Source organism: Physeter macrocephalus, chromosome 1 (assembly GCF_002837175.3).
Source record: "Physeter macrocephalus isolate SW-GA chromosome 1, ASM283717v5, whole genome shotgun sequence".
NCBI classification, from domain to species: domain Eukaryota; kingdom Metazoa; phylum Chordata; class Mammalia; order Artiodactyla; family Physeteridae; genus Physeter; species Physeter macrocephalus.
In genome coordinates this window covers 74,668,637-74,696,100 of record NC_041214.2, presented here as the reverse complement: position 1 = coordinate 74,696,100, position 27,464 = coordinate 74,668,637, and the positions used below count along the sequence as shown (strand labels likewise).

General features: G+C 36.8%; 1 long non-coding RNA gene across 2 annotated transcripts in view; it reads left to right on the top strand.

Annotated features, from left to right (window-relative positions):
* The window catches only part of LOC102974681 (uncharacterized), a 91,231-nt gene that overhangs the window by 32,198 nt on the left and 31,569 nt on the right, over nt 1–27,464 (top strand). For both annotated transcript variants that reach the window (XR_449189.3, XR_008616996.1), the window contains exon 2: nt 14,227–14,275. This is a non-coding gene — a long non-coding RNA (uncharacterized lncRNA). The remainder of the gene's footprint in view (nt 1–14,226; nt 14,276–27,464) is intronic.

Sequence of the window (27,464 nt, the reverse complement as noted above, 5' to 3'; positions counted from 1 at the left end):
ACGATCTTTGGGATAAGTGGTCTAACAACATATTGGCAAATTGCACAACCGTGTACTAAGTGTCAGTAATGGTAAATTTTATGTGTGTCGTATCACAATAAAAAAGAGGAAAGAAAACTATAGAAATATTGTTCTTCCTTAAAAAATGTTCACAAAGCCAGTAGTTGGATAAATAGCATTTATTCATCCATTGCTTTATAGTTAAAGCACACAGCTGAAACAAATTTTTAAAAAATGGCTGACGAGTTTGGATTGTGAAGAATTTCTTTAAAAACTCATTTATTCCAAAGGTGTTTATCACATAATTATTTATAATAATGAAAAGATTGAAAGCAATCTAAATGGCTTATATTAGAAAAATGAGTAGTAACAGTAATAATTAAAAGTTATTGAGGGCTTCCCTGGTGGCGCAGTGGTTGAGAATCTGCCTGCTAATGCAGGGGACACGGGTTCGAGCCCTGGTCTGGGAGGATCCCACATGCCGCGGAGCAACTAGGTCCTTGAGTCACAACTACTGAGCCTGCGCGTCTGGAGCCTGTGCTCCACAGCAAGAGAGGCCACGATAGTGAGAGGCCCGTGCACCCCGATGAAGAGTGGCCCCCGCTTGCCACAACTAGAGAAAGCCCTCGCACAGAAACGAAGACCCAACACAGCAAAAATAAATAAATAAATAAATAAACTCCTACCCCTAACATCTGAAAAAAAGAAAGTTATTGAACACTTATTATGGCATAAAAATCAAATATCCAGGCAGGGTCATGTAAGCAAGAATAAGAATATGAGTAGCAATCCTCACAGACTAGTGGACCAGAAAGTGGTTGGGGCAGGCACAGTGCTAGACTTTTTAAAAACATGATCCACTTCATCATTATTATCATCCTTAGGTATGTATTCTTCCTGTTTTGCAGATGATGCTAATGCTTATAATGCTTAGAGGGATTAAATAATTAACCCAAGGTCACGAAGCTAGTGAATGGCAGAGTTAGGACTATATCCTAGGTCTTTCTGACTCTGTTGTCAGTGTTCTTTCAATGTCACTATACTGCTTCTCTACTTAAATTACAACTTTCTTCTCGACTCAGGATCATAATGATGAACATCAGTTATTTCACTGTGATGTAGAACAGTGACATCTTTAGAGGCTATAGTTTTATAGGCCATAGAGACTACGCTTTGGGATTCTTCTGTCTATCCTCTAATAATGAGGCGATCCGGTTCTCTGCTGCTTATGAGTGTGCCAGGCCCATTATATTTCCTGATATGCAACTTTTATTTCTAGAGAGCATGGCTGGCATTAGTTAAATGAATGTGTTAATGGATTACATTTCATGGAAGATTGAGTAAACTCTGAGGGAAGTTTTGAGGGGCTTCTCTTTTTTCTCTTCTTAGGCATATGAATGTTAGTGGGTGTGCTTTGCCACTCAGAAACTCAGTTGTAGGCTGTAGTCCATATAGCTGAGCTTGCTGAGTAAGTCAAATGAGGTATGTTTTTAAATACTTTACCAAAGTCCTATCAAGCTGTAACAGTGGGCAGATTTTATAAATATACTTATCAAACATTGTCTGTTAAATGCAGAAAAGTAATGTTTGTCCATATCTCCTTACCCACCACTACCTCTGCTCCAAATCTTATTTTTATTCTTTCTTGCCTTTAGGTAGGGTGGCTATACATCTGTTTTCCAGGACTATCCTGGGTTAATAATTTTTATAATTATACATAATTAATAATTATTAATAACACCGCTTTAATTGTTAAAAGAGTTAGAATTGATAAGGTACATGATTACTGTACCTTCATGGCAGTGCTGATTGTGTTGGACTCCGTCTGTGTGGGTCTGTTCATTGGAATGCCAGACACTTTGAGCTTTAAGATCTTGGTATTCAAGAGTAATTGTCAAGACTTTTTTCTTGCCCTCTTGTTTCTTAGAATCTGTTGGGCTGTGAGATACTTTTTTTTTACCAGATACAAGACAAGCTTAGGTTCAAACTGGTCTAGATGGAGTGAGTGGAATGGAGACCATGTGTACATGATACCAGTTATCCTAATGAAAACTCACTTATGAAGGGAGTAATTCCATACATTGGGTCCCACTTAGCACATCTTCCAATTGAGAAAGTAGAACTGCATTGTCTTGCTACAATGCCTTCAAGTTTTCCTCCTGATACCCATTTTAACTTGATTTCACTAAAAAAAAAAGGAATAAAATAATAAGAGAGAAAATAAAAGTGGTAGGGGTGTTTGATAAGATCATGGTTTGGTTGAAGGTTCATGTTTGATGGTGATTTTGTCTCAAGAACTACACCCCTGGAAGTGACAAGTGCAGATTTCATTGTATTGATCTGGCAGGCTCAGCCCACTCACTGCACTAGGGATCCCCTAGATAAGTACATTGTCTGGAGAAATGTACGACTAACCTTACAGGATGCTTTTTGAAAAATGAAGACAGTAGGTTTAAAGTAGCTTGCTTTGTTCATCCTTTTTGTCAAAAAAAAAATCATATTAGCTTGCTCAAAAATATTTATTCCTATGTGCTTTAAAACAGTACCTGAACTTCTAGGTAATTAGACAATAGAGAGAAATCATTTTCATCTCTCCACTGGTATATCAGTTTTTGATCATTGGAAAAGGGCAGCTGAATTTTTATATTCTAACTTACACAGCATCTATTTATGGGAACGTGTTCTTTAGGCAAAGCCATAGGGAGTCTCAAAACACTTCATTTTAAATAATTACCTTTGCTAGAATAATAATCTTCACTGCTCTAAAACACTATTTTATCTTAGAATTATTTAGTTTAATTACTTTAAAAAGTGCAATATGTGTTCCTTGCTGAAAAATCAGAAAATATAGTTACGTAAAAAGAAAGTAGAAAAGACCCATCCGTCTAGAGACCACCATTTTAAGTTTCTCTCTCCCTATTAGATTTTTACATTTATTTATATAAATGTGACTGCTTCACATTTATATTCTTATTATTCTATTCACATTATATATTATTCTTCAACTTCCCTTTTTCATATTAGTATTTCACTAATATCTTTCTGTGTCAGTACATCCAGATCTTCTAAAAGTTCCAGATTTGGAGTGAGACAGTTATATGTTTTTGGGCCACTTAACCTAAGTCTTAGCCCTATCATGTTTAAAATGAGAATTCTAATTATAGCTACATCAAAGCATTGTTGAAAGGATTGAATGAGATATTGTGTTTAACTTAGAGTTTTGTCAGTGGAACTCAGCAGAGGTTAATTTTAATACTATCCATCTTAACAGCTATATAGTATTCCATTATATGGAAGCACAATGATCTATTGAACCATTTACTTACTGAAGGACATTTAGTGTCCCCTCTTTTATGTGCAATTATAAACACAAAATGCCACACTGAACATCCTTTTACACACATAATTGACAATGTATACAATTATTTCCTTGGCATAAACTCTTGTAAATGGAATTGCTGGGGTACAGAGTATCTGCATTTTAAATGTACATGTTAATGGATTTCTCCCTAAGAGATGCTGTAGCCATCTGAACTCCCCCAACCATTTTTCTTTCAGTTTTTCTTAGTGTTATTTGCTATATAGAAGTTTGTTGCTGTTATTTTGTCATAAAGTTAAAGCTGTCAGAAATTTCCTTTATAGTTTCTGGCTTTTACTTAACCTTAGCAAGGTTAAATAAATATTTTCATATAATTCCTTTTAGTAATTTTATCGCTTAAAAAAGTCACAGCTAAGAAACATAAGAAATATATTTTTGCTCTGCCTATTTTCTCCCCTTTGGGGTTTGGAAAGTGATTTAGACTACAGAAAACTACAATGTAAGAGTGAACATCATCATAACTGGAGACCCAAGGGATACAGATTCCTAGAACACACACTAATTATGGAAGCTTTACCGTATACTTTGCCATCTGGTAGAAAAAGACCTTTCTCAAATTTCTTAACATTTTTTAGACTATTATCACACATTTATTCTTCCAAGTAAACTTTAGAATTACTCTCTAAGGTTAAAAATGGTATTAGCGTTCTTATTTTGTTTATATTAAATTTATACATTTACTTGGAAAGAATCTGTATATCATTTTGAGTCTTCTCAATCAGAAAAATGGTATATCTTTCCATTAAAAAAAATCTTCTCTTGTGTTCTTTAGTAGAGTTTTAGAGTTGTCTTTATACATATCTTTCTCTTTTCCCAATATTATTTTGTTCCCATTTAAATAAAGGTTTGATTGAAATATTAACTATAATAAATGTTCCAGAGTGAATGGTTTTACACACACACACACACACACATACACACACACGCACACACACACAGTTGTTGTGCTAAGTAGGGCTAGCAGAAGTCATTAGAACTTTATCTCATAGTCATTGGAAAAAAACTGTTTCTAGATCCTTTCACCATTGGAATAGAGTTCAAAATTCTGTGTCCCATGGGAAAATAGATATTGTTTAATATCTTGGCTATCTTTAACATTCATTTATGTGAAAATATTGGTTTCAAGTCACTTGTAAATAATAGACCTTCTCTTAATGATCTTTCTTTAATCAGAGGAGATTTGGAATAGGATTATTAATATGTAATTAACCATATTAAAGATATTCCCATGAGACCAATTGATTAATGTCTCAATATTTCATTGTATCACATATATATTATAGAAAAGCACCAAATGCTACTTGTGGGTTATGGCATTATCAATGTGACTTCATTTCTTATTTATAAAATTTAATATTTTCTAAAATATTTCAGAAATGTTTCAAAATACCACCAGAACATAAATCTCCTTTATCCCACATTTCATCCTTCTTCCCAAGGCATTTCTGGATGGAATGAGTCCTTAATACCACCAAATCTCAAGATGGTTCCCTGTATTCTTGATGTTGCTATTGTTTCTTATCATCATGAGTAAAATTACAAAGTCCATATTCTTTCTGGAGACCCACTGTGGAACTAAGGTCACCGTAGATTCAACAAATCCTTATTCTAAGAGTATGTAGAGACTAAGTTATAGTTCTGTCCAGAGCCCAGGACCTGGATATCCAGAGTTGATTGGAACAACCTCGTAGTATTTTTCTGACTAGGGACTGAATTGCTTCTCTCTCAACTAGGGTTGTTTGGAGCCTCATAGGTAGTGTCTGGCTAGGAGAGGCTGCCCTTGGGATAACCATGGACTCCCTGAACCTTATGGTGGCTTCAGATACTTTATTTGAATGGGATCAGAATTCACAGCAGCCTAGACATCACTGCAAACTGAGGCCAAACTAAAGCAAGTTGGAAATCCAAGAGAATAGTCAATAGAAAGGTCATTGTTTGGAACTTCTAGCAACTCTCAAAGGTTCGATTGGCTCCCGTTTGCTGGTTCATGGGCCCTCCTGGGAAATCTTTAAGAATTAACATGGTTTTAAAGAGGTGGTGAAGTTGAGATAAAAATGTCAATAAGAGAAGCAAAACAGAAAGTGAGGCGCATTAGGAATTAAATTTGATTTTTTTTTTTTTGTCGTCTCTCACCATGAATTTAAAATTGGGAGTTACTATTTAGTGAATTTTAAGAATAATCCAGGTATTAGGGATTTGAAGGAGATACAGTTTCTCTTGCTTATTATGGAGTTCAATTCAAGTTCTGTTAAATCTATAAAAATCAATGTAAAGTATATGTATTATGTGACAGTTCCATCTAAAGTATCTTGTATAGAATATAGGGCAAATACAATGGAGCGGCCAAGCACATGTAATTTACCCCACAAATCTAAAGCATTTCCACATTGATTTTTTTGCAGTTTTTTAGCCCCCAGTCACTGAATAGAGAAAAAATAGCTTACTTTCATAGTGTGGTGATACTTACGGCTACAAAACATTCATCTTAGTGCCCTCTAATTGAGGACTATCTTTTTGTTACCTTTCTTGATGGGCTTTTTTAGGTCATTTAAAAAATACTTGTCTTCTCTAAAATGTTATGACAAGAAAATAAAATGGTTTTTAAAATGTTCTGATTTGTTGATTAATTTTGCCCCTAAAATTACATTATACTAGTGTTGTTTTTAATGCTTTAACTATTTCCAAATGCAATTATCTTGAAATAACTATGAATAGAAAATTGTATATAACTGAAAAGACAGGCTTTCATAATGTATTAAAGTACCTAATTTAGTAACTAAGTATGAAAAGGATACACAAAAACCATTTTTAAGACTGTAATTATAAGTTAAGTCACTATTAAAATGACATGCATATATATTTCCAGTTTAAAATAATTAAAGCTTTTTTTCCCCCCCAAATGCTTTCACTCACAAGAGGAGACAGTTGTGAACTTACGAGTTCATATATACACAAAAATGTTCCATGGGTTTACCTACGATACATAACAAAAAAGGATCTATCTGAATTGTTTAAAGCAGTATAACCAAGTGATATTTGATTCCCTGCACCTCACCACCTTCACCAAATGCACATTTGCTTACATTTTAACCAGGGTAGCCAACTGTGAAATACAGTCAGATTAATATTTGAAAATCCGAATAATAATAGTAGAGCGACAATGCTTAAACATAACCAAGCCTTAGGGATGTTGTATGTCTCTAGCTGTAGCTGCCCCCTCCCATTTTATTTACTCATAAGTATCATTAATACCAAAGATATATAACCTTTGGTGCCAATATGTCACTTTCTCTCTTCAAGTCTTTAGTAGTTGCATGCTTATCTATTTCAGTCAAATGTATTTCTTATCAAAAAAAGAGTGAGAGACCTGACAATACAGTGTTATCGAATTTTTTCAGCTGAGACCCACATGTCATTCAGCATTCAGACATGCTTGCGCTTGATTGATGGATGGGTTTGTGACAAATAAAACTAGGATCAACAGCTTTGCACCTTTTCCCCCATCAGAGACCAGAGTAAAGCATAACTCTATAACAATAGTGGGATTAGGGATGCATTAGCTCTCCATCGACCAAAACCATCCATTCCCATCAATACTTTGCACGTAATAACCTGAAGCTATGATAAGGAAACAAAAGAAGGAGAAAAGGGGCAGGAGAAAACAAATCAATAAAAGAAGGGAATGTCTGAAAGATGCACTGTCCAAATGAAGATTTTTTTCCTGCATTGCTGGGCTAATGTCCCTGAATGTGGAAACAATACCTCACCCAGAGTTTTGATGGGGGAGCAGATTGGCACTTTGTTTAAACACAGGTTTGGCATCTGCAGATTGATATTTAGACTAGTTTTTTTTTTTTTTTTTCAGGGCAAAAGAAGCATTATAGTATTTACTGTTAACCTGTGTCCCTAAAATTGCTCTTAAAGAAAAGGGGTGTTTTCACCTGAATGATTGAGACTCTGTGGGGCCAGTTCGGGGATAATTGGAACACGCTCCTGTGTGGACACAGTTTTAATGTCCAGATGCTTAGCAGAGTCACAAACATTCCCTTAAATATGGGTTAGTATGAAGAATCTTAATTAACCAATTTACCAAGATTCACACAAAGCATTTTTTTTCTCTTACCAGACACAGACTAATGCCCCTTTTATGAAAACTGATACCTGTCCTAGAAGAGTCTTACTTTTCTAGGTAGTTTTTTTTTGTAAAATCTTTCCACATAAAAATGTATTTTCATTCTCAATTCATAGAATATTTTGATGATAATTTCATCATTTTCCCCATAAACAATGGACCGTTAAGCTTATTTATTCAGGTTTTTTGTTCCTTTTCTTTAGAGAGCTTTTGATTTTTGTATTACCTATCATATTTGTCCTAATTTACAATTTATTCTAATTGGCCATTGAGTGGGCCAGTATGGTTTTCTCCTGGTGAGGATGAACATTAGTGATATTTGTTCAGAAGAAGAGGTGTGAAAGGAGGAAAAGCCCAAGTTCTAATTGTGGAGCCACTGATCTTGGGAAAGGCACTTCATCATTTTGCTTCAGTTTTCACACTTAGAATAAGAAGAGAATTATATTGTCTAATTCATCATTATCATCATCGACACCATCATTATTAATATTATCATTATTCTACATTGACGCACTGTAGTGCTTCATTTTTTTAAAGTTTGCAAAGTGTTGAGAAGAAAAAGTCATTTAATTCCATTCTCTTTTTCTAGTTCTGTGGGAAGATGGATGTCCGTTTCCTTTATTTTAGGAAAAGTAGAAGGAGAAGAGAGAAACTGCCCCATATCCAAACAAATGTGTACAAAATTCTTAGGATAGTTGAAGTTGCTTCTAAACTATAGACTAGGGAATCCAAGAGATTAAAAGAATTTCCAGAATAAAAAAAAATTTAGGGATGTTCTACTGTCTTATTTGTAGAATAAATTCTAGTTTTATTCCTTGAGCTCAAATCTTATTTCAGGCAGTAAAAGTCAATTATGTGTGGTTATGAAATCCACTGTATGTGTAAAGGCAGATTTTGGCTTGTATTATTGAAGGTCATGGGTATAGTAGTCAGGAAATGCAGTGGTGTTTCTATAATTATAAAGAGAACAACTGCATTTTAATTATGATTTTATAAGTTTTCTTTGGGCCTAAAATAGTTAAAATTATTAAAGCCACATATATCTGACATTACAGGTCATATAGCATTTTATATATATATCATCATAGCTGACACTTTCTCTGAAAATTTCTGTCTGAACTGAAAACCTTTTAGGTAACAAACCTGATTAAAGGCATATGGTCCACTTTTTTGGACCCCAAATTTGACCTATTTTATAATTGGTAAAATCCAGTGGGTATTTTCTTTCAGATCCTAATACAAGGCCAATCTTGGGGCACTCCAAGTAAGTGATTTTGTGGGGCACCTCTGCTGAAGATGAATGAGCCCCCAACATCCAATTCTGATACCTGTGACTGGGTTTGTTTCATCCTCAATAAGACCACTCACTACTTGCACATCTGTTCCCTTAAAATTTAAAGCAGATGCTGGCCTCTAACTCTAGCCATCTTTATAACCATATAGAGGAAGAGTGCCAGGGTTTTCCAGAGGCCCAGTGTCTTAATATAAAAGGACATTAATAAGCCCAGTCTATGTTTTAATATAAGTGGGAGCATGACCTCTGCTACTGTTATAAAATATATAGTATGTGGCTGATTGATATCTTTTCTTTACTACATAGTCAACTTTTAAGCTTTCTATGAAAGCTTTTTAAAGCACTTTTACATCTATGACACTCTACAGAACTGTCTAATTTGGTTCCATTTAAGGTTCCGTAAGTGAAGATGCAAGGTTCACATATATATGCATGTATATGAACTCAAGCAGGACAAAGCAATCCCCCCTACTTGGCAGGTATATATGTGAATCTTGGATGATGTTTGAATATTTGTTACTATATTATCTATTTCCTTTGTATATATCTTCCAGGACAGAGTAAATTCCTGGAGAAAATGTTTGTGCCTTGTCCAGGACTCATTGTACACAACCAAATATAGTGCATGTAGGCATTCTAGAAATATTAATTATATGGAAAGGAATATACAAATGTATTCATGAGGATAAATGTACACACATTTCTAATGGGATTAAAAATCACAAATAATTATAATGTTTTTGGACAATTCATACTAAAAAGCAAAGCATGCAGCATAATGTTAAATGGAAAGGTCTATTTCTCTGTCATTCTAGAACTTAGTAACAGCCCAAAGACAAAGTATATGATGATAACTAGAGTCATCATTATAAAATTTATAACAGTTTGCTTAATTGAAACTATGTATACTAACTCAGGTTATATCTGAATATAAACATAACATATTAAAGCCTAATGTAAAACATTGTGACTAGAATATAAAATATAAAGTAGATATTCTCAAAAGTTGGAAAGGTTTTTCTTCTCTTTTTTGCCAAGTGCCACATCTCTTCCTGGTTTCTTTCATATTCAGAAAGGATCAGAGATACTCTAAAACTAGGCTCGTCTAACTAGTGCTTGCCTGCCTGCCACCTGTTTTCCTAAGTAAAACTTCACTGTAACATAGCCATGCCCATTTTTTAATGGATTTTCTATGACTGATTTTGTATTACAAGAGCTGAGTTGAGTAGCTAGGACAGATACTACATGTTATAGGTTGAAATGTGTTCTTCCCTCCCCACCAAACCCATATGTTGAAGTCCTAACCCCCATTATTTCAGAACGTGACCTTATTTGGGGAAATAGGGTCATTGCATATGTAATCATTTAAATTAGGATGGAGTCACATTGGAGGAGAATGGGCCCCAATCCAATATGACTGGTATCCTTATAAAAAGGGGAAATTTGGACAGAAACATGTACACAGGAAGAACACCACGTGAAGATGACAGCGGAGATAAGGGTAATGCAGCCAAGGAATGCCAAAGATTGACAAAAACCACCAAAAGCCAGGGATAAGACATGAGACAGATTCTTGCAGCCCTCTGAAGGAACCAACCCTGCGGACACCTTGATCTTAACTTCTAGCCTCCAGAATTGTGAGACAACACTTTTCTGTTGTTTAAGCCACCCAGTTTGTGGTACTTTGTTACAGCTGCCCTAGCAAACTAATATACTGTATAACTCACAAAGCCTATAATATTTACTAATGGGTATTTACAGAAAAAGTTTGCCCACTCCTCCTGTAAGACTCTGGCTTAATCTCGGTGGAATTAGAAGTAAGAATTAGTCATAGGTGACTTGATGGTGGGATATGGATCACTCTCCTGAGGGCTTTTTGCTGGCTTCAGAAAAGATTAGAAATGATGCTTGTTGATTTTGCTTGTAGACATATTTTAAAACACACACACACACACACACACACAAACACACACACACACACACACACAGGTTCAAGTCTCTGACTATCCTAACTTTCTATGAGGAAGTATCTATAGAAGATAGTGAAGAAATTGACTAAATGATTAAAAATTAATTTACCCTGAATCTGTGAGGTCAAAAAGGGTAATTTGACTGGATTTAGACTTTTCAGATCTGAATGCTGTTCAACTTAGCTGTTTGCTAAGGCGCAACTTTGGTCTTAGCAAAACACTGCCTGGTAGTTTGAAGCTCCTAAACAATCAAAAACCTTTTTATGAGAAATGTCAATGATTTGTCAGTGGAACACAAACATGTGGTTTACATTTCCTTTGAAATGTGCATGAGGTTAGAGTTAAAGAACTGGTTGCTTGGCGAAGGTCACCGTTTGGCAAGAGGATGCTTGGTTTTTCTGATCCCATCCCTATTTGGAAAGCAGATGGAGACATTTTATCTACCTCAAAAAACATCTCAGTCCTTTAGTTTGTAATGAATGAACAGAAAGGAGAAGCCAATTTTGGATCCTAAGGGGAAAAATCATCAAATGCTTAAGGATTAAAAATATTTTATGTAATTCAAGATAGAATATCTACGCCTTTTTCCTCAGAATCAATACTTATTTTCAAACATGTTATTGACCCATGACCAAAATGACAAAAGAAACTAAGTTAAAGGAAGATTCCTGGAGAGTTTTCTTGTCCTAGAGAAAGAGCCTTTGTGGCAATTAGAATAGGTGTTCTCTAGACTCTGGTTCCTCAAAGTGAGGTCTGCACACCAGCAGCAGCAGCATCACCTAGAAGCCTGTTAGAAACACAGAATCTCAACCTGCACCTTGGACCTAACAGACGGGTCCTCATTTTAACAAGATCTCCAGGTGATTCATAAGCACATTAAAATTTGAGAAGCAGTGGTCTTTGTTTCTGAAATGTTGAAACATAGACCAGTGAGACAAATTTTAACCACTTCTCCATTCCCACTGCATGATATAAAAGTGTTTACAGCTTGGATTTTCTCTCCCCCAGGCCCTTTCCCTCATCCTTGAGGTCCCTGTTAGAGAATTGGGCTCTTATCACGTGTCAGTCACTTTTCTAATTGCTTTACATATATTAAATTATTTAATCCTTGAAACAAACTTATGAAGTAGCACTATTAACCTCCAAATTTGACAGATGAGGAAACTGAGGCACACAGGAATAACTTGCCCAAAGTTAGACAGCTTGTACATGATGAAGCCTGGGTTCAAACAAAACCACTAATCACTATACTGAATTGCATCTCAGTACAATGTAGACTGTGAAAACCCTGTTCTAAGTAGTATCCGTGAAAAGTAATAGTAAGGAAGGCACCATTTCACAGAAATGACAAAGGAGTCCTAAAGTATATTGCAAGTGAGAGAGGCATCTTGGGTCATGAACTATTTTTTTTTTAACTTAAAAAGTATAGTTATTTTTAATATTTTTGTACTACCATCTGTATTTTTTCCCTTTATTATTTTTAAATTGAAGTATAGTTGATTTACAATGTTGTATAAATTTCTGCTGTACAGCAAAGTGATTCAGTTATACATATACATTCTACGGTATGTGGGATCTTCCCGGACCAGGGCACGAACCCATGTCCCCTGCATTGGCAGGCGGACTCTCAACCACTGCGCCACCAGGGAAGCCCTACATTCTTTTTTTAATATTCTTTTCCATTATGGTTTATCATAGGATACTGAATATAGTTCTCTCTGCTATACAGTAGGACCTTGTTGTTTATCCATTCTATATATAAAAGCTCACATCTGCTAACCCCAACCTCCTACTCCATCCCTTCCTCAACCCCCTGCCCCTTGGCAACTACCAGTCTGTTCTCTATGTCTGTAATTCTGTTTCTGTTTCATAGATAGGTTCATTTGTGTCATATTTTAGATTTCACATGTAAGAGATATCACATGGTATTTATCTTTCTCTTTCTGACTTCACTTAGTATGATAATCTCTAGTTGCACCCTTGTTGCTGCAAACTGCATTATTTCGTTCTTTTTTATGGTCGAGTAGTAGTCCATTGTATATATGTACCACATCTTCTTTATCCATTCATCTGTCGTTGGACATTTAGGTTGTTTCCATGTCTTGGCTATTGTGAATAGTGCTGCTATGAACATAAGCGTACATGTACCTTTTTGAATTATAGTTTTGTCTAGATATATGCACAGGAGTGGGATTGCTGGATCATATGGTAATTCTATTTTTAGTTTTCTGAGGAACCTCCATACTGTTTTCCACAGTGGCTGCACCAACTTACATTCCCACCAACAGTGTAGGAGAATTCCCTTTTTGCCACACCCTCTCTGGCGTTTGTTATTTGTGAACTTTTAAATGATGGCCATTCTGACCGGCGTGAGGTGGTACCTCATTGTAGTTTTGATTTGCATTTCTCTGATCGTTAGTGATGTTGAGCATCTTATGAACTATACTTCAGTAGAATAGAATCAGCCCAAATCAGTAGGTAGAATCCTAACATGTGTTAAAAATAGAGGCAGAGACTATAACTTACAGAGTTCATGCTGCTCACAATTCCAAGTAAATTTATTTTGACAGATTGGAAAAACCTGGTCTTATATTCATTTCAGTTATACAGCTGCAGATGTAATTCTGTCTTCATATTGTTCCTGTAGAATGCCAAGTCCCTAATCCTTTGGTTTGTCTAAATATATTTGGATACCCTGAGGGTACTTTATGGCATGGTACTCAGGGTTCATTTTGTGAGACTGTTCTATGGAACTCGTTCCCACCATATTCTAGGTTTACATGGCTACAGAGGACTCAGAAGTTCTTCTGGGTCATTGTCCAGTGAAATCAAGGAGCTGTGGCCTTGGTTTAATCAGTTTTCTCCATCCAAGTCCTTGCTCTACTCAATAAAATCATTCCACCCTCTGTGTGCCCCCCAAAAGAAATGATATCACATACATGTTAATGGAAACCCATCCACAAACTCATTGCCTCCCTCAGTGAAATTAATTTCAAATATTAGCAAGCAGATAGGGGTATATTTGTTTGTGTTTGGGAGGGTTCTCCCATTGTACTCTAAGCTGTTCTGGTCATGTGAGAAGTAGGGGTAGAGGGGATTGCTTGAGGAGGTTAGCAGATCTACTTCCTGCTCTCCTGAGGAGGATAAGCTTCCTGTTTATTCTCGGATCTGCTTGTCCTCAGCACAATTCAGCATCACTGGGAGATGTAAAGTGGTGGTGTAGTACAAAGAGCACTGCATTAGGATTTTGAAGACCCAATCCCAACTATGTCACTTACTAGCTATGTAAATTTGGGTGAGTTATTTTGACCATACTGGAAACAGGGATTAATGTTTCTTACCTAAGGATCTTTGTGAGAATTAAATGAGGTCACTTGTGTGAAAGCCCCAGAATGATGCCTGCTACATTGTAAGTACTCAGTATGTGTTCATTTTTTCCCCTTTCTTGCAGCTGCCATCTTGGGACTTGGGGTCCATTCGAGCATAAGTTGACACAACTGGTGAGTTCTCCCCTCTGTCCTCCACCCCTTTAATTCATCCCCTCAGTCTCCCCCTCCAAGATTCCTGGAGAACATAGAGCCCATTTTCAGTGTACTGCTCTGGCTTTGGTTTCTCCTTACCCCAGTTCCTGTAGTATGACCCTTATAACTGACATCAGTCCCGTGGCCAGGAGTCTCAGCTGCCTTGAGTCCTGCACTCCCAGCAAGCTGGGCAGGAGCTAGATGATCAGTAGAGAGCTAAACCAGTGAGGACCAAAGAACTTGGGTGCTAATGGCTTGGGTTCTATGCATGTATGTGTTTTAGGGAGAAACTATTGATTATTCGTAATAAAACATAACAATTTTATGGAGTACTTATCATATGCCACATGCTGTACACTCCTTTCCTCATTCATCCTCATAACAACTTTGCGAGATAGGTATTATTACCACCACTTTGCAAATGAGAAAACTGAGGCTCTGAGAGGTTAAGTAACTTGCTTAAAGTAATACAGAGAAAATGTATTACTGTGGCAGAGAAAATGCTGTGTATTCACCACACTATTTTTTCTGGCAGAGAATGCTGCCAGAATTCAAATAGTGTGTATTCACCACACAGTTTTTTCTAACTGGGCAAGTAGGAAGTTGGTCTTTACCAGCCTCCCTTGTAATTCGGTTCGAGTCATGTGACTGTGTTTTAGCTAATGGAATTGGATGGAAGTGACATAAGTCATTTCCAGGACTGGTTCCCTCCACGTTCTGCTTTCCCTACAAGGATGACTGTGGAAAGCATGCATTAGATAGCAGAGCTACAGGATAAAGGAAGGCCACCCAGCCCTTATCAGACCTATGACATGAGCAAGAGCGAATCTTATCAAAGATTTTGGGGGTTAATTGAGTGTCAGACTGGGTTTTGGAGCCAAGTTGTTGGGACACCAAAATTCTAACACACTGTGCTGTAGTCTCTTGATATTGACACTAATGACAGACATTAGAGAGTGAACAAATTGAACAGAGAGAAAGAGAAAAGCTAAAAATGTGCTTTGGTTATGAAAAAATAATACTGATTATAATTATTCAAGTGAATTACCACATAATTACCACTCAAAAAATAATGACTAACTATTGGTAAGCTTTATTTCATTTCAGAGTTTATTCTCTATATTTAAATGTGTGATCAATAAGTTAAAAGCTATGCCCAATCTCAGTGCTTAGAGATACTTGCTTGATGGCCATAGTTGTTCTAGGCACAACAGTCATGTTCACAAGTATAAAAAATTAGAATAATATAGGTTACAAGTGAACAAATGTTAGAAGGAGGCCATCCATTTTAAAATTCTTAATCATAACGGGTACAGGTTGACCTATATTATACTGAATTTTAAGCCATAACAAGATATTATACGGACACCCCAGAGGCTGTTGGAAGCAACCTCAGACTTATTTGATTTTTTTTCTAATCATGTGTTTGCTGATAGGTAGACTAGTTTTATCAGTTGGGTCACATGATTACAAATACCTCAGAGGCACTGTTTGTGTGTTATATGTTTTATATAACATATAAACATATATTTATATATAAGCCTCTAATAGAATTATAAGAGTCACCTTCTTGAAAAGTAAATTGATTAGAATATTCCCTTTTAGTATCAGAAAACTCAGACCTTTTAAAGGAACTTAAACACAAGAAGGGTGTATTTTCAATAATAGCAAACTTACAAAGCATTCTCTATAGACAGCTCTCATTTCATTTTCACAACAACCCTAGGAGGAAATGGAGGCCACAGAGAGGTTAAGTAACTTGTCCAATGTTACACAGCTTGTAAACAGAAGAGCCAAGATTTGAACTCAGCCAGTCTAGCTCAGAATCTATGCTCTTTAACCATTCTGTGCCTGCTGCCGCCTCTCTACAACACTGCTGTAGTGCTAACCATGGGCCAGGAGCTGGTGAAGCATGCTCACTCTTTACTCCTCTTTTTGTCTGCAGACAACTTAATCTGACAAATCAGTGTGGACTTTCACAAACCTTTATTTTGATCGTATTTCAGATTTATATACCCTTAGGGTCAACATCTTGCTGCCAGAGAAATTAGTGGAAATTTGATGAACAATTCAGTAGGCAGACTATTCCAACACTAGAATTTTGCAAAGAAACTAACTTCCAGTTTTGGCAAATAAAAATTATGACTAGGGCTTCCCTGGTGGCGCAGTGGTTGAGAGTCCGCCTGCCGGTGCAGGGGATATGGGTTCGTGCCCCGGTCCGGGAAGATTCCACATGCCGCGGAGCGGCTGGGCCCGTGAGCCATGGCCACTGAGCCTGTGCGTCCAGAGCCTGTGCTCCGCAGCGGGAGAGGCCACAATGGTGAGAGGCCCGCGTACAGGAAAAAAAAAAAAATTATGACTAAAGGACAGGAAAATGCCAGAGATTATGAAAAATCATACTGTACAACATTAATGGGTATTATTTATTGAGAGTCTTCTGTGGGCCAGGTTCTAGGTTTTATATCATTATTTATATCTCAGAACAACTCTATGAAGTATATATTAGTTGAATCTCAAATGTCATAGATTGTAAATTCCACAATTTATGTACTAGTAAGAAAGAAAAAAGCTTTACTATTTAAACCAAGACAAATCATCAGTTCTAAGATGTATTCTGATATCAGAGATGTTAAAATGTGAAAGAATATGCATCTTAACTCTAATGAAATATGATATAAATCCCCACATTACAGATGAGGAAACAGACTTCATGAGGTTAAGTTGCCAAAGATCACATATGGTTAGGAAGGGGTAGACCCAGGGCTGACATTCATGTGGGTCTAAATTGAAGCCCATGCTCTTAACCATTTGATGGCGTGTGTCTCAGTTTGTGTTTATGCCTCAGGAAGTGAAATTAAATATCTCTTTGTTATTAAGTTGATCATCAGTATGCTGCAGACTGGTAACTTAAATCTCAAGGTGACTTTTCAAGATCTGATCACTCAATAAGGCCAAATAGGCCAAGAAATAGAAACCAATCTCTCCCTCATTTACAGCTACGTAGACAGCGTCAACATTACAGCTTTCAAGTGATAATTTCTGTCTCTTGTCCTGGAATCATCATTTTAGCTTATAATGAAAAAGAACATTTTTTTATACAAAATCAGATCTTTCTTTCCGAATACATTGCTTGGTCTGCTGTTCAGTTCACAAACAAAATACAATTTCTCTACTTTTAATAATTCAAGATGTTTCATAACTATGTCATGGTTTGAGCTTTGAGAACAAGCAAACGAGACCACATGAAGCTTAAAGAAGCACAGAGCAATTTCATAAGAATATTTTTAGCAATAAAGACCCACAAGACAGAAAAACAGAAAATGCATACATACTTGACTAAGAATCCCAGTTTTTTTTTCCATTCTTTTTTTTTCCAGGAGACGACAGCAGCTTTAAACATTGCCTTCCTCCTATGTAGGACAATACATGTACAGTATATAACTTCAGTTCCTGTTCTAAAAGCACTATGAGCCATTGTTTTATGATTGTCTCTTGAGGCTGAGGGAAAATGTTATTTGTAGTCCGAAAGAATAGGTTTTAATATAGGCATTTAATTTTCTTTCCATGTACTCCCTGATTAAAACAAGGTTTGCCCCATATTCTTTTTTTTTTTTTAAGTCCTCTTTACCCACATTAACAAAGCAACATACTGACTATGGCCGTGACTTTGGCTTTGACTGCCTTAAGTTTAGATAGAACTTGGTTCTATCTCTCACGCTGTGTCCAGGCATTGAGTGAAATTTGGTTACATTGACAAAATTTAACTTTTAGTTATAAAAAAAATTATTTGTCCCCCATCTTAAACTGAATGGTGATACAGTTTATTGATATATTTAGTTGTTTTTGAAAAATATTTATTTATTTGTTTATTTATTTATTTAGGCTGCACTGGGTCTTAGTTGCGGCACATGGGATCTTTTAGTTGTGGCATGTGGACTCTTAGCTGCGGCATGCATGCGGGATCTAGTTCCCTGACCAGGAATTAAACACGGGCCCCCTGCGCTGGGAGCACAGAGTCCTACCCACTGGACCACCAGTGAAGTCCCTATTTAGTTGTTTTTAACATTAGTTGATAAGAATATAAAAAGAATGTACTGCTCCTTAGCAATTACTGAAATAAGCAAAACATTTAAATCCACAAGGGCCCTGAACAGTCAAACAAACAAATAAAGAAAAAAAATATATATATATACACACACACACATATATAAAAATATAAATTCAGTTTACAAAAGTGGAGATTTGGAGCATTGAAAGTTATTGCCGTCACTCATGATAGTATTATTATTGTTTCTAGGCTATAGAAATAATATGCTCTTTATTTTAAAAAATCCCCCAAATATAGACAAATACAAGGAAGAAAGTGAAAACATCCCAAATCCAACTTCTGAGATTGTTATAGTTTGGAGAGATTAGGAAATTGCAAGAGAGTGGCAGTTTGGATTCAAACCCAGGTTTAACTGTAAACCATATGATTTTTTTAAAAAACCATACTATGTTACCTTTCCATTATCACTTTAAAACTGGGAGCTAGATCAACAAATGTACTTTGATTTGAAGAGGGCTGAATATGGAATATTCTGATAAGACTTAACACTGATATAAACATAGCCAGAAAAGAAAATGTTAAAATGTTCGCATAAATTGGAAGCCTGGGCTTGGGTTCAGTTGTTCATATGTGAGAATACATGTCTGAGTTCTGTTGAGTTTACATGGTCAGTTCTAATCTATTCAGTTTCACTCACATGAGCTCTTACTATGTGCTGGATACTGTGTGAGGTATTTTATATGTACAACATTTCTTCCCAGTAACTCTGCAAGTTAGGTATTATTGGCCCCTACTTTAAAGATGAGAAAACTGGAGCTGAGACAGGTTAGGAGACTTGTTCTGATAAATGGTAGAGCCGAGGTATGTACCCAGGTCTGTGTGCCCCAAAGTTATGGTCTTACTACTGTGATATCTGAACAATACCCGATCCCCATCCTCAAGGAACTTAGAGTCTAATAGGATATGGGATCATTGTAGAAATAACTAAAACATAAGAAATAATACAAAAGAAACCATCCATAGATATAAACAGTGTTATGAGAATTCAAATCCAGAGAGACATATCTAGATATGTGTGGCAGTTAGGAATGAGAGAAGATAGAGAGTAGGAAAACACTCCCATTAAGAACCTGGATGGGGGCTTCCCTGGTGGCGCAGTGGTTAAGAGTCCGCCTGCCGATGCAGGGGACACGGGTTCGTGCCTCTATCTGGGAAGATCCCACATGCCGCGGAACGACTGGACCCGTGAGCCGTGGCCGCTGAGGCTGCGCGTCCGGAGGCTGTGCTCCGCAACGGGAGAGGCCACAACAGTGAGAGGCCTGCGTACCGAAAAAAAAAAAAAAAAAAAAAAAAAAAAGAACCTGGATGGGAAAACAGACTTAAAGGAAGAATGAAATAGATATGATGAAGACTGGGTGGAACAAAGCTGAATCAAGAAGAAGAAATAGGAAATCTAATGTGTTGGTTACATATAAGGTGTGAGTAGGAAGTAAGGAGAGATCAAGTTAGAAAGGTGACTTTGGCTATACCATTGAAGGTTTGAGGCTCAAAGGGAGGAGTTTGTACATGATTCACCAGGCACTGAGGCTCACTGGAAAGTTTCTGAGTGGAGGGAGACCTTAGGAAGATTGATCAGGCAGTAGTATGGAGAGGAAGAAGGCCAGTTCGTTGCAAGTCAATTCCCTTGGCTTTCAGTAAGATACATATTACTATCCTCATTTTAAGGATGAAGAAAACGAGGCTCATAGGGGCTAAATAGCTTGCCCAAAGTCACGGTAAACAGAAGAGCCGGGACTTGAATCAAGTCCCCCCAACTCCAGAGCCTCACTCTGTCCACTAGGACTAACTACTGCAAGTGAGGTCCGTGGACAGCAGCCTCAGCCCCCAGGCCACCTGAGAACTCATTAGAAATGCAGACCTACTGAATCAAAATATGCATTTTCACATGATGTATGCACATTAAACTACTAGGCCACATTTCTTTTCCTTACAATGACCTATATAATTACTGGAAAAATCATTTAGTTGGCTGTAAATCCAATTGTTAGGTAGTTTCCTCACATAAGAGTTAAGAACTACATAAGAAAAGGGGGCCTTCTGGATTTTGTTCTCTCTGGCAAACAAGTCAGGAATTTAAAAATTGAAATTGTAACTAGCTGTGTGGCCTTGGGCAAGTCATTTAACTTCTTTGAATTTTAGTTTCGTCATCTGCATAATATTTAGCCTGAAAAAATCAAATAAGTTGATAACTGTGAAAAGAGCTCATACACTGGAAAATCATTGTAAACATATGAAGTCCTGTTATTAGGAGACATAGCTATGAGGTACCTTTTTTCAAAAAAGCAGAAAGAAAGAAAAAAGGGAGGGAGGGAGGGAGGGGGAAGAGAGAGAAAGGGGAGGAGAAAGAGAGGAAAAAGAAAGGAAGGAAGGAAGGAAGTGTGAAAGAAAGAAAGGCAGGGACAATATTAAAAAAAAAAAAAGAAGGAAAACCAGTCACTGCAGCAGGGGTTTGAAGAACTGATGAGTAAAAGGTAAAGGAGTCTGGGAAATCTAATTTCTGTTCCACACAGGTGTTGATGAATATACCGAGACGTCACTGCACATGGAATTGGGAAGAGTGGTAACAAGGGCCTGTGTGGTCTTGGCCCAGAGTCACAAACTGGAGGCTGGTAAAGTCATAAATAAATTAGTCATGTTAAATTAAATTAAAGGAATGAGAAACAGTTCATTTGAGGAAAAATTAGTATAGATTTTTAATCTTGAGCAGAGAAACCTACATTCTGAATTAATAATGCAACATTTGTTATCCATTTACTGTAGTTACCACATAAAATTAAGACACATTAACTGATTTCAAGCAAGAGACTCTTTAGTTAGCCCAGAGAGTGAGGGAGGTTAGACAGTGAACACATTAAAAGGAGATTATGGACTCCTTATTCCTAATGCTTCTGACATATATTTCTTGAGGGCCTACTAATTCCCAGGCATTGTGCTAATTGCTGGGGCTACAAAGTGCATAATAGATAGTTACTTCCTCAATTAAGTAATAATTCAGAAGAGAAAAAGATACAAGTTATTATAATGCAGGGTAAAAAGTGAAAAGGTCCATAAAATGGTTGTAAATAAGAGGGTATGAAAATTTGGAGGCTAAGAAAGTATTAACTTCTGATGTAGAAAGTATTAAGAAAGGCTTCCTGGATAAGGCACACTACATATTTTTAACTTTTATTCTTTGGTCTTCCAAGAATCAAGGACTTGAACTAATCATCTGCTGAGATTCTTTCTTATTTTCTAATGCTGTGATTGTTATTATCATGCTATAAAACAATCGATTAAATTTTAATACATTTGGAACTGAGGAAAAACTATGGCAGCAATAACCCTGACATTATTTTGGCATCACTTGACTGTGGAAACCCATATCTATACAATATTTAAAAAGTTTTAAAAAAAAAGAAAAAGAAAAAACATAACTAAAATTAGTTTTAATTCAGCCAAACAACCAGTCCATTTATTGAGACATTAGTGTCAATTCATTCTGTTGATTTGTTGGTCCCATGCTGACACAAACCTATAAAGAGAATATAGATGTATAAAAAACTAATCAGTCACCAACCCCCTTTCCTCCCAACCCCAGTTAAATTAAAATATTTTTGAGGCAGGGAAGGGGAAGTAATGGTTATAGTATGTACTGTGCAGGTAGTCTGTATGGATGAAGCAGTTACAGTTATTTATATTGGTCACCAGGAAAAATCTGGGAAAACCTGCCTTTCTATATGTTGTAAAGTTTTGGCATATTCAATAAAAATCAAGTGGAACATATTTAAAGGGTTCTAGTATATAAAATCTGCTAATCAAGTGTCCCAATTCAGAAATTAAAAGCTTAGAAAGAAGAAAATACTGAAAACCAGAGAATAAATTTTTTTTTTCTGTTTTTGTAATTGCTCTAAGGCTAAGAAATGCTCTTTGAGATAATTTTAGAAGAATTTAGTAATATTAGACATATTAAAGGTATCTGGATGGGGGAAACCCTTTAGAATTTATCAACAGAATGGAATAGAATGTTAGTCAACAATTTTTTTAATGTAGTTTCACATATCTGATAGATGAGCTGAATTTTTTTTTGGAGGAGTGTTAATAAATGCATAAGCTCTGGGCTTGCCGAACTTCTGAAGGACATGTGCCTGTAATTGGCCTTTCTCATTTCTGTCTTGTTAACAAGTATATAAATAAGAGAAGCCTTCAGTAATTGGCTCAGAGTTACTAATGAATTAATTAACTTCAGTCTATTTTACCTAACCTTTAATAATAAGAGTCTTTTTATTTTTTTGGTTCAGCAATAGGTCTGACAGACTGAAAAAACAGACATGCAGCAAAGCTCTTGAAAATTAATGAGAAATGAGGAAAGAATCAATGTACATTCTGCTTGCAGAGAACTGACACAAAAAAGACACAATAAACCATGAACAAACACAGTCAGTTTAAAAAATAGGTTAGAAAAAGTGGGCAAATTCAATTATAGAAGTAATTAGAAGATATAGGGCAAGGCTGCCTTTTGGGACTGTGCCAGAAAACATGAATTAATATGAGTGAATAGAAAGAACCCATGTAGTAATTAAGAAGCAATCACCTATGGCAATGAGTACCTGAAAACAGTCTGCAAACTATTAATTCAGTGATCAAAAATATTTTTAGATGATTAATATGGCAAATTTATTTAAAAGACTAATTTCTGGAAAGATATCAAGACAATAGCACACTATTTGTTCCTCTGGCATTTATATAGCTAATTAAATTTTATAATTTGCAACAACAGTCATTATTATCTGAAAACAGTAAAAGCAATATTTTGCCTCCTTTTCATAAAACAGTGGTTCTAAAATCAATAAGTTAAATCCAGCTCCTGCTGTCCTCCTATAAGTGCCTAAGCTTTGATTGTTACATTATTTCAGTGTGCATTTTTCTTATAAGTCTCTGTTTCAGTAACATTAAGCATTTGAATTAATGTACATATCCTCAAAGGTTTTATATGTTCCCATACCTGGGCAGGGATTCCACACACTGTTTAATTTCAACAGTATCAAATAAAAGCAGTTTAATGAACTATTTGTGCATCAAAGACTTTCTTACTTGGTCAACAGAGGTCTGTTACTTCAGTACACACCATTCCTCCCCCTAGAATACAAAGGCATAGACATGTTATAGTGAAGAGTGCTTTATAACACACAGAAGGCTAATGGCTTCTGAAATAGGTGATTATCAGAGCCCTGTAGAGCAAGATGAGGGTCTGGCTGGTAATAAATAACCTCGCAATATGAATTATCCTATTTCCACAGCTTTAAAAAAAACACATACATTTCATTTGTTGACCAGAAAAATCTGGAAAATGCTGTCTTTTTGGAAATAACAGGGAGCTACTAAAACAAAACAAAACAGTGTGTCTGTGGGGAGTTATTGAGTACCTACTAAGGGCCTAAGGCACAAAAGTCAATCCTGAAATGCTAACCTTGTAACAAATAGTTGTGTGTATATGTGTGATTTCCTTTTGGAGGCCAATAAACAAAACCTTTGTATGCCATGCTTTAGAGATGCTAGATTTTTAATTACTAAATTTGCTCATGGATTAGTGCTGTTTGTGAGGTTAAGGTATATATTCATTACCTACAAAACAAGATCAAGCTTGAAACTCATTGAGAGTCACTATGGCAGAGGGCATGGAGGGAATGAGTGTAGGTATTTGAGAAGAATAAACATGAGAGATTTTAACAAGATACCAAATTAAGCAGATATTAGATCTGTCCAGTTCTTTCATTATCTGTATTTCTCTCATTTTCTTAAAACAAGCCAGGTGCTTTTGAAAAGAATATATAAGAGAAGATAGCCTCTAGCAGAGGTCTCTCATTCTCTGAGTTTGCTTCATGTTGTTAATTATCAAAACTTAGGTATGACAACAGCAAACAAACAACTCCTCTGCCAGCTAGATGACGCTGATGACAGAGAGCTCCCCAAGAGGCAGGCAATTGGGAACTAGTGAAGTGAGTACAGCTTAGAGGCGTGGGGCTGAGAGGGGCTGCCAGCTGAACAGGACCCACTCACCATGGAATGTTAATGTGTCAATGAAGGGGAAAAGCATGAATGAACCACAAAGAAACTGAAAATAACTCAGCTGGTTGGAAATGGAATTTGGGCTCTTTGCCAAAGTAAGGTGTTCGAGGGCACACACCCTAACACCTAGGGAAAAAAAGGCTGCCCCTGAATTTGAAAAGACAAAATATTTTGAAGAAAGAAGACACATGGCTTTTTTCATCAGAAGTAAACTTCCTTTTTTTCTTTTATTCTTCCCTTCCATGCAACAAACATTTTCTGAGTTCCTACTTTTTGCCAGGTTCTGGGTTAGGAATGAAGAAGGAAGAGAGGGAGAATGGAATAAATATAAAAGTAAATGAGGAGACTGGTTCAAGACAGCAGAGTAGAAGGATGTGTGCTCAACTCCCTCTCGTGAGAGCACCAGAATCACAACTAACTGCTGAACAATCATCGACAGGAAGACTCTGGAACTCACCAAAAAAGATACCCCACATCCAAAGACAAAGGAGAAGCCACAATGAGATGGTAGGAGGGGTGCAATACAATAAAATCAAATCCCATAACTGCTGGGTGGGTGACTCACAAACTGGAGAACACTTATACCACAGAAGTCCACCCACTGGAGTGAAGGTTCTGAACTCCATGTCAGGCTTCCCAACTTGGGGGTCTGGCAATGGGAAGAGGAATTCCTAGAGAATCAGACTTCGAAGATTAGCAGGGTTTGATTTTAGGACTTCGACAGGACTGGGGGAAACAGAAACTCCACTCTTGGAGGGCACACACACAAAGTAGTGTGCACATCGGGACCCAGAGGAAGGAGCAGTGACCCCATAGCAGGCTGAACCACACCTACCTGCTAGTGTTGGAGGGTCTCCTGCAGAGGCGGGGGGTGGCTGTGGCTCACTGTGGGGACAAGGACACTAGTAACAGCAGTTCTGGGAAGTACTCCTTGGTGTGAGCCCTCCCAGAGTCCGCCATTAGCCCCCCCAAAGTGCCTGGGTAGGCTCCAGTGTTGGGTTGCCTCAGGCCAAACAACCGACAGGGAAGGAACCCAGCCCCACCCATCAGCAGACAAGTGGATTAAGGTTTTACTGAGCTCTGCCCACCAGAGCTCTACTCACTACCAATCCCTTCCATCAGGAAGCTTGCACAAGCCTCTTAGATAGCCTCATCCACCAGAGGGCAGACAGCAGAAGCAAGAAGAACTACATTTCTGCAGCCTGTGGAATGAAAACCACATTCACAGAAAGACAGACAAAATGAAAAGGCAGAGGACTATGTACCAGATGAAGGAACAAGATAAAACCCCAGAAAAACAATTAAATGAAGTGGAGATAGGCAACAAAATACTAGCAAACAGAATCCAACAGCACATTAAAAGGATCATACACCATGATCAAGTGGGATTTATCCCAGGGCTGCAAAGATTCTTCAATATATGCAAATCAATCAATGTGATACACCATATTAACAAATTGAAGAATAAAAACCATATGATCATCTCAATAGATGCAGAAAAAGCTTTTGACAAAATCAACACCGATTTATGATAAAAACTTTCCAGAAAGTGGGCATAGAGGGAACCTACCTCAACATAATAAAAGCCATATACGACAAACCCACAGCAAACATCATTCTCAATGGTGAAAAACTGAAAGCATTTCCTCTAAGATCAGGAATAAGACAAGGATATTCATTCTAGCCACTATTATGCAACATAGTTTTGGAAGTCCTAGCCACGTCAGTCAGAGAAGAAAAAGAAATAAAAGGAATACAAATTGGAAAAGAAGTAAAGCTTTCACTCTTTGCAGATGACATGATACTATACATAGAGAATCCTAAAGATGCCACCAGAAGACTGTTAGAGCTAATCAATGAATTTGGTAAAGTGGCAGGATACAAAATTAATGTACAGAAATCTCTTGCATTCCTATACATTAACAACAGAAGATCAGAAAGAGAAATTAAGGAAACAGTCCCATTCACAATTGCAACAGAAGGAGTAAAATACCTAGGAATAAACCTACCTAAGGAGGTAAAAGACCTGCACTCAGAAAACTATAAGACACTGATGAAAGAAATTAAAGATGACACAAACAGATGGAGAGATATACAATGTTCTTGGATTGGAAGAATCAACATTGTGAAAATGTATACTACCCAAAGCAATCCCTGTCAAATTACCAATGGCATTTTTTACAGAACTAGAACAAAAAATGTTAAAATTTGTATGGAGACACAAAAGACCTCAAATAGCCAAAGCAGTTTGAGGGAAAAAAACGGAGGTGGAGGAATCAGACTCACTGATTTCAGACTATACTACAAAGGTACAGTAATCAAGATAATATGGTACTGACACAGAAACAGAAATATAGACCAATGGTACGGGATAGAAAGCCCAGAGATAAACCCACGCCTCTATGGTCAACTAATCTATGACAAAGGAGGCAAGGATATACAATGGAGAAAAGGCAGTCTCTTCAATAAGTTGCGCTGGGAAAACTGGACAGCTACATGTAAAATAATGAAATTGGAACACTCCCTAACACCATACACAAAAAGAAACTCAAAATGGATTAAAGACCTAAATGTAAGACAGGACACTATTAAACTCTTAGAGGAAAACATAGGAAGAACACTCTTTGACATAAATCATAGCAAGATCCTTTTTGACCCACCTCCTAGAGTAATGGAAATAAAAACAAAAATAAACAAATGGGACCTAATGAAACTTAAAAGCTTTTGCACAGCAAAGGAAACTACAAACAAGACGAAAAGACAACCCTCAGAATGGGAGAAAATATTCGTAAATGAAGCAACCGACAAAGGATTAATCTCCAAAATACATAAACAGCTCATGCAGCTCAATATTAAAAAGACAAACAACCTAATCAAAAAATAGGCAGAAGACGTAAATAGACATCTCTCTAAAGAAGACATACAGAGGGCCAGGAAGCACATGAAAAGCTGCTCAACATCACTAATTATTAGAGAAATGCAAATCAAAACTACAATGAGGTATCACCTCACACC